Source organism: Lactuca serriola, chromosome 4, assembly GCF_051521515.1.
Source record: "Lactuca serriola cultivar US96UC23 chromosome 4, Lser_US96UC23_V15, whole genome shotgun sequence".
Lineage (NCBI taxonomy): Eukaryota > Viridiplantae > Streptophyta > Magnoliopsida > Asterales > Asteraceae > Lactuca > Lactuca serriola.
The window spans coordinates 214,464,640-214,474,481 of NC_136411.1; positions in this window are offsets into that span (position 1 = coordinate 214,464,640).

Sequence of the window (9,842 nt, forward strand, 5' to 3'; positions counted from 1 at the left end):
ATCATTCTCTTTGTACTATATCTCGATTCCCGATTTATGACGACTGACTAATTGAACAAATCAAATTAGCCCTAGCCCAACCAAGCATTTACGTTTGTCATCACTAAATCATCGAGGGGCCCAAATATATCGCTTTTATCCTACTTTGGATAAAAGGAACGGATAAACTTTGATACAATGATTGCTTGCACTCACTCACCGAATCACACACAACAATATGTTTTATAACACCAAGTTACTAGTGCGTTTACATATTATCAATGTGTAACCGATTCGCAAGATACAACTCACACATCTCGGTTTCAAGAATATAAGATGTTATCGTCTCACCAATCACTCGTGATACAATTCATGGGGTGATCCAAATGAGCGTGGGTTTAATCCAATGCTCAAATCATATTCATAAGCACTCATGAACGTTGCAGCAAACATTTGCTTATGTCTAATGCTCTTTAAACAATCCACACACCAATTCACGACAGTCTTCATTCATACCTACTTCCAACATATGAACGACTGTGGCCCGTTCAAATAATTTGACTGTTCTTAACCAATTAAATTATTCAGGAAGTCAAAACATGCAAAGTGAAACACAAGAATAATACTAATCCCATATGGCCTCAAACCTTTGAGTATAAATAAAACACCTTTTATTTATCACCATATCGATTACTCATTATTTTGTCGTTTCGGGTAATCAACTTCTTACTTGAATTATTACACTTGTCCCATGCTCCTAGCATGCACACAATGTTTACCTATGGTTCTTACTTTGTGAAATAGATCAAATTGAACACATTTCCAATCATTCTCATTTCACAACTCCAAATCCTTTTCATAAGTGAAAAATATCAAATTCTTACCACTTATAGAATATGCTAGATTCTAACCTTTTTATGCAATGATGCTTTCGTAATGTCACTGCACCAAAGTCACAAAGACTATTGCCAATGATATTACAAAGTCCTCTATCGGAGATTGTTACAATACAATTCCTTAGATATGATGTCTCTCACTCAAAGTACATTCCTTTGAACATCCTTTTGCATAAAATTTTCTAATCTAGACATAGATTTTCAATATTCAATTCCCAATATGGACACGCTTCCATATTTTTCATATGACAATTCATTCTTAATAGAATCTTATCTATTCATAATGATATCGATATGGTCCATCCAATATGGAAACATTTCCATATTTTCCATATGACAACTCATTCTTAATAGAATCTTTTCTATTCGTAATAATGTCGATATGGTCCATCCAATACCATGCTTCCAACTACTCACAAGCAACCAATCCTCGTTGAACTTTGGATTGTCCTTTGATAGTTGTTTAATTATTTTAGTCAAAACCAATTCTTGTCCTTTTTCCCTCTAAATGCACTAGACATTTGGAAAATTTTAGAATGGTCAAACATTAAAGCATTTGCAATCGATCCAATACCCGAAGCGTATGGGACACGACGCATAATGTTTTATTTGCTATGTTCTCAAAATTCGAATTGTGAAGAGGAATGCCGTAATCATAATCGAAATTTTAAGAACACACTATGTACCTTTGACTAAATTTATTAACATTCCACAATCTAAGCCTTTAAATTTGAAATGAAGCATAATATTCTCTCCCTTAATTATAGCAAAACAACTATTCAACCTTTACAACTTTTCAAAGTATGACTCTTGTTTTCTATAATTAATATTGCCAACTTGCAATACTTTCCTTAATAATCATACAATCATAACATTTATGCTCCCACTATCATGATGATTATTGTAAACATAACACTTATGCTCCCACTAGCTTTGACATGTATTCAGAAACAACTTAACTTTCAGAAAAACAATGCTTATTGAATTTCTTAAGTTCATGTTTCTAATACTTAGTGCTTTGATAATCTTTTATCAAGGGTTCTTGAATTTATACACCTTTGCCTTAGATAGTTTATATGTGTGTCTAAACAATTAAGACTAATTGCCAAACCTCACAATTAAAATCATGGAAAGGGATACCGTAACCATAATTGAATTCGAGAATGCAATTTTACAATCACTATCTTCTTAAAATCTTTCTTAGTGAAAGCATTTCATCACAATCATTTACATGAAGGAGGAAATCTTATCACACTTAGATTTAAACGGTGTATGTGTTCCTATCCATGTGAATTTGTTAAAACCAAAGTTTACAATAAATTCAAACTCATATGGACCGAACTTCCTTAATCTTGATTTCTTGCCTTATGGTAGCACAGCTGCCTACCATGTCTTCCAAGCAGTTAAGCAACTCACCTTTTCCTATCAATGTACCTTTCATTGATTAAGGTGCTTTGCCTTTTATGCGTTCAAAATGAGAACTCATAGAACTCACATGCATAATTAACTCAATTGGAACAACACAGAAACAAAATAATGTCAACACGATAGGTTGTAAACCTCAACTCGTGTGCTAGTGATGATCGATAAGGTCTATTTTGATTTGTTCTTGAAACCTTTCAAGACCTTTAAGACTCCCACTTACTCCTTGACATATAATATTCTCTTGTCAATAACCATTTCTTGACAAACAAATATTCAAGAGTTAGCGTAGTTTTTATCAAGACATTTCATAAATTGGTCCTACTTGGTCTTTGTCTTATCCAAGACATCACAACTTTTCCATATTTGATGAAAGCTATAAACCTTCTTAATACTTATCACTTAATGTCACAATCTTAACTTTAAGACTTGTTTTGGAACAAAGTATGATTGACTTCTTGATTTAACCATTTCTTCAATTCTTGATTCCTCTTCTTAAACATACAATTGTACTAAGACTCACTTAGAGGATCAATTGAGATATGGTTCTTAATCATTAAGACCTATCATAAAGCATAAAAGCTACTCTCCCTTCTTCTTAGAATGGAGAAACTTTTATCTTTCTGCCTACTTGATTCTTCTTATTCGTTTTGTTATTGATTTAAACCTTTTTAATCAATTCCGAATCACACTTAATCTTATAAGTATAATCATATTTACTAAACCTTTAGTAAATCATGACGAATATCATTGTTACTCTTATGGGGAACTTGATCAACACGCAACTTTGTGTGCTTGATCTCCTAGTCCTTCACTTGACACTTTGTCAATGAATTAGTCTAATTTTCAAAATATGACATTTCTCATTCATCGTGCAACCAAGTTGCATGATTCCAAGTTTCTGTCCAATTGAAACTTGGGCGATGAGAAACTCTCCCTATTTGGTAAATTCTCGACTTTCCATAAATAACATTATAAGAACCAAATCCATTATTGCTAATAACAGAAACATTCAAACATCAATTTTTCATACATGCCATTGTAAGGATAAATATATAAATTAAAATCAAAATTTATTTTATTGCGGAAAAAATTTGTCCTTACAATGCAATTCATTGAAAAACTATGCTAATACATCTTTCTTAGCAATCTAATTCTAACTCTAAGTAGCAGCTCGAGAATCTAATCTTCAGGTAATGCGATTGAAATCCATTTCTTCACGGTTAGATTCTGCTCACTTCTTCCCTTAAGCTTCCTTTCTTTTCTTCGATCCTACAAAACATCAATTGTAATCTTATCACATTATGTATTAAGAATCTAGGATAGGAGCTTAAAAGAGTTAGTTAATGGATTTTACCTAAAGCAAAGCCATACGTTTTGACTCTCCCATCTCTTAGATCTCTTAGGTAAATAGGGCAGCTTCGTCTCCAATGCCCCTTCTCTTGGCAATAAAAGCAAATTGACTCTTATGGAACAAGACATGGAACTACTTTAGACATTGCCTTTCTCTTATGATCAAAATTTTCGATCATAGCATGTCTTTCGTTGCCATTGTCTATATCCATAGAGGTCTTGAAGGCAGATTCACCAATCAACTTTGCTTTTCATTGCACCAAACCATTGCTGATTCAGCAGCAATAAGCATATAGGTGAGATTTTTTAAGGGTCACGTCACGGTTCATCATATAGTACTCTCTTACGAACTCACTATATGAGTCAGGAAGTGACTGAAGAACCCAATCAACAACCATCTCTTCACAGACAACGGATCCCAACATTCTTAACTTATCAATGTGTGACTTCATCCCTAGGACGTGTGCACACACCGACTCTCCTTCTTTATGTTTTCTTGCCAAAAGGGATTGAGTGAGCTTGAACTTTTCAAGCCTTCGAACTTGTGGGTTAGGGAGAATAATTGGAGGAGGTGGAGGAAGTGAAGCATGATCTCTTGTTCCTCGATCGAATCGTGGAATATCATCTTCATGTGGAATGCTTGTTCCACGGGATTTGGGAAGACCATAGTTGTCGAACTTTGACATCTACAAAACGGGAGAAAAACGAATTCAAGTTAGTTGATTGATTGAGTCCTTAGTAAATCACCCAAATGAGATACTAAGGCCAGGACCCAACACAATATTCTACAACTCGGGAGAGGGATGCTGTAACCCTAATTGCAGAATATTTGAAGGTAAGTGAATGACGATTCACTAATTTCCACCACGAAAAACGAAAAGAAATTTAAGTTTTAAATCTATGAAAACTCCTAGATCCTTTGAGATTCATTGAACATTTCAATGGCATGTTTAAATCTCGATATGCCCCTCTTGTTTGTGACTGGGATGCCGAGGATCACAAAGCGGGTGTGAATAACCATGCAAACTACATGGTGCCCCCACATGTTACAGTCACCTATTCGATGTGCCGGTAAACCACACATGCTCCACCGAACTATGAAAATCATTGAGTCACCCTTTGCTACCTTTGCTTAGAACCATTTAGTGTGCCGGTAAACCACACACGCTCCACTAACGTCTTCGCAAGGGCACAAAGTGTAATTTCATGGAATTGCATCAATTCACTTTTGCCTAAGTAACTAAGATTGGGAATTTGTAAAACATTTAGTTACTTTTTTTTAATTCATTATACTTATAATGGAAGGTTTCTTCCTATCCTACCTGTTCGGCTAACGACCCTCCACTAGTCAAGAGTGCGGTGGGTAAGAGTGGATACCCATTCAATCGCCATTTTATAGGCAATTTCCTTAAACACCCCTCATAGACCAGCTTCGTGAATGAGGCCTACTAACGGTAAGACTGACTTTTACTCATACATATATATAATGTTAGACTTTTAATCTTATATATAGTATAGGGTGTATTTTACACTTTTAAAATACTAGGTAGTCTAATTTAACAATTATACTTTTAATTCAATTAAATTGTAAACCTAAACTTTTATGGATTTATTAAACCTCTTTTAATTATACACCTTAATTAATTAATAAAACCATAAGGGTGTGATTTGAATCTTTTCAAAACATGACTAGGGTTTTAGAATTTAACATTTCTAAATTAAACCTTTTAATCAACTTTTAAATTCCAAAACTTGAGGGCAAGTTTTGAAACATTTCAAAACATTAGGGTTTAGAATTTAAATATACATCAAAATTAAACTTTTAATCAAAATTTAAATTCCAAAACTTGAGGACAAGTTTTGAAACCTTTTTCAAAACATTAGGGTTTCAACTATTTAAATTTCAAAACAACAAAACTTTTGGGTTCAAATTTAAACTATAAAACCTAAAGGGGAAAATATGAAACATTTCATAACACAAGGATCAAATAACAAATAATCTAAATTAACAATTAATAACATATTTATCCATATTTGATTTATTTAATGATTTCTTGCAAAACAATTTTCCAATTTAATCAAAATAATTAATCAATTATCACATAAGGAAACAAATATTTTATTAATTGATAAATATCTTCAATTAGATCAAGAATATACTCATATATATCAAAAAATCGGATTTATATTGATCTAATGTGATAAGGCAACTTTCCATAAGCAAAAACAACAAGAAATCGCGAAGATAGCCCCATCTGACGAGTTGACTTGTCGAGTCAGCATGGACTCGGCGAGTTCAACTATGGACTCAGCGAGTCCAACCTCCAGAAACCAAAAAATCGAATTTTTTTTAAACATGTAATGCATCAATACAATAGAAACCAGTCTAGGCTCTGATACCACTGATGGGTTTTGGTCCTAAGAACATCCTATGTGCTCATACAAACCCTAATGCTTGGATCTAGGTTTCTCTATTGTACATGCAAGTAATCCAAGACTATAAACCCTAATTCTAGCATACAAGTAATCATATTAACATAAGAATGGGTTTAAGATGTTACCTTGATTGTTATGTTGCAATAACAATCCCAAATCTCCTTTTTACTGACTTTAGAAAGCTTAGAGTCACAAATGTCACTCCTCTAATGGTTCACAAACACCATAAGCAAGAGGATGAAGAGGAGAAAGGATGGAGGGTGCCCAAAACTGTCTACAAACCCTAGAGAAGTCTTAGCCACGTTTTTAGGTCATAAGGGATCCATATATATAGGAGGCAATTAAGGTTATCTAACAAGGAAACCCTAATTTGGATGCTTAAGCTCTAAGCAACCCATGGAGCCCTTTCCTTAAGGCCTTGGACGATTTCATATGGGCTTCCCCCATAGAATTCGTCCACCGTATAATATAAGGCAATCCATGGCCCAAATTGCAATTATCTTATAATTACAATTCCAGTCCCTTAAGTTTAATTAATCTCTTTTACTCACAAAACTAATTACCAATTAATTATTGACTAATATTAATTAAACAATATGATTTCTCCTTTAATATATTATTCTCATAATATATTAATAAATCATATTTAATCCTTTCTCTCCATAATTCATCCTATCAAGTTGCTTTGGTGAAGGCAACCCAAAAGGACCATGCACTATCGGGTAAAGTACATACCAAAATAGTTATGGACTTAGACACTAATCCAACAATGTCTGCCTACCTATTAAGGCAATTCATGTATTATTACTCTCTGTAAGAACCCTATATTCAAAGTTAAAGATGGAATAAAATCGTTATTTTGTTTATTTTTGTACTTGTGCTATATATTCAGTTTACCTATGATCCATGAACTTAGTTGCACAGCTCGACATGTTCCACCGCCTTGGCCGGGGGTGTGACAAATTGGTATTGGAGCTAAGTTGGTTATAGAGAGCTCGCATCCTCGAAAGAGGAATACAACTATAGAAACAATCTCCTAATAAAAGTATGATTATTAATTACACTAATTCTTGGCTATTTACTATATGGGGAATGTAGTTTGAAGGGACGCATAGTGTTGCTGGATTTCAGAACGTTTTAAATGCCGAAATGGTCCTCCACTCCGGTGTTTCGTGTCTGGCCCTTGTCTGTACATAGTATTCTTGGAGTATAAAATAAAATTTAATAATACTACAAAACTCACCACCACTAATATTATATATATATATATATATATATATATATATATATATATATATATATATATATATACATACTCTATGCCACGATGAGGACACTTAATAAAAATTCTAAACACCCCTTCAACTAAAACTCCCAACTCAACCCTTTAGGTCAGACCCCTCCACTAAGGTTACTAGTGTACATAAGCGATATCAAAAATAAACCTGGATAGTAAGCCTATTTAATTTATGGTCGGGTCAGCTTCAAAACAACCTTGAGCAAGGTGTTTAAGAGACTACAACGGTTGAGAGTTTTTGAAGTTGAAGAATGTTTTAAGATTCATCGCAAATACCTAGTACCTTAGAACCTTTATGCCAACCTTAAAAAATTTATACAGTTTTAAAATCCTTATACATTTCAAAACTTACTAACACATTTAAAACGCTTTTATGTTGATGCTGGATTTACCTGACGACCATACCACTTGGATGGAGATTGCAAACCTAAATGAGCTACACGAGGTCCCAATACATCTAGAGGAGGATCCATATTCCCCGGGACGCCCCCAGTCATCCCCGTAGACCTCTCAAAAGAAGAAGATCCATAAAAGGATGACGATGTAGAGGAAGTTGTAGAGTCTGACGATGAGGGCATACTTCAGGATGCGCAAGAGATTGATGATGACAACCCTATTGAGGATGAGGAGGGCCTTATCGGTGAAGAACTCGCCCTCCCAGTCCATCATCCTCTCTCCCTAGGCCATAATATAATTCATATCTCCTTAATGGTGAGGGTCCTTCTCTGATGTGAACCCCTGAGGATGAGCATTCCTCATATATACCACCTGGACTATACTACACATGTTTCCTAAACCACTTGTGGTCCGTTGGGGAAATGGACTTTTCCTTTTGGGCCATCTTGGCTCCCTGATATCCTCCCCAAGAGGAGGATTATTGAACTTCCACCACGGTACGTGATTGGCAAGTCTTATCAGGATCCGTCACATGCACTAATCAGGGACAAACCTGAGAATGATTTGATCCCCCATCTTATGTCTCAAAGCGACCGACTATCGGATAGAGTTGACTCTCGGGGGAGTCTCATCATAGGTTCAGACTCTACTTCACTAGAGCAGTGATTCAATAGACTTGAGGAGGAAAAGAAGGAGAAAATTGAGGCCATTCAGACACTATATTGTCACGTAGATGATAACTGTACTAAGGCGAACACCATGAGTGCTCATTAAAGAGCACTAGCCTACAGGGCTAAAATTTCCGAGAGCCAGCTGGATACAATTGAGCATCGAGTAGCTGTTGATGTGCAAAAGAGACATTATATCCAGGAGCAGTTCAAGAAACTGGTCGTCTATCTGATTTCACATTTTGGTCGATAGAAGTTTCATCAAGGGTGGCTTGTGCCCTTGGGTAGGGTTAGAACTTTTGAGGAATAGCTTTTCTTTTTCAAGTGTTTATCACTGCTTAATTTGTAATTGTTCTTTTGTAAAGCTTTTCCATTTCTAACCTTACACGGTTCATACCTTTGTAACTGAAAACAAGAAGCTCTAATATATGAAACTACTTTCTGTATTTGTTAAATATTGAAACTTATTATATGTACTGCTTGTAATGTACTATCATTATTTAGTTGAAAACATCAGTTGAAACTCTCATTTTATGACATGGAAATCTGTAAGATTTTAGGAACAACTTATACAAATACACTATCACAAAAATACAACTTGTTTATGTATACATAGTGTAAAACAACTTAACGTATCCATCTAAACATTTTACGACGATGCCCCCATTAAATAGTCCATGATTTTGTCCACCAGCAACTCCCTGAGTCATTCCAAGAGTAACCCCATCTCTGGAAGGAAATCTAGACGAAACCCCACCTTCTATCAACACCTCAAACCCAACATTCCAAATGTATTCCACATTAATGTAAACCCTACTCGCAGAAAGGATTACTGCAACCTTAACTGCATATGAGGCTACCAGGAACAAAACTCCTGGGAACAATAGAAGCGGTGGCGGTACTCCAGTTGTAAACCAAATTAATGCAAGACCTTGTTCATACACAAATTTCATGGGTTGAAAACCCCAATCATTGTTTGGCACGGAAGGAGCCATTGGTCTATCCCGCTGGATAAAAAAGATGGATGCATTTTTTCGCATCAATGCTTGCATTAAGGACTGTCGAGTGAAATACGCAACATGTACACCGATGGATTCTGCCTTAACTTGGGTTGAGAACCTCTTAATCAGATGATGATTAAAGAATACGGTCCATGACATGAACTCCAAGCTTTGGAGGAGGAGATTTGGAATCTCACCATGAAGGGATCGGAGGTGGCTGCCTACACCTCTCGATTTAATGACCTTGCTATCCTTTTCCTAGGAATGGCAACCCCGTAAGACAAAAAGACAGAAAGTTATATCTGTGGACTAGCTTCACCAGTCCATGGTCTGGTTACTACATCTAGACTCTCCACTTTAGATAATTCTAAGCAATTAGCCAATTAGTTGACTA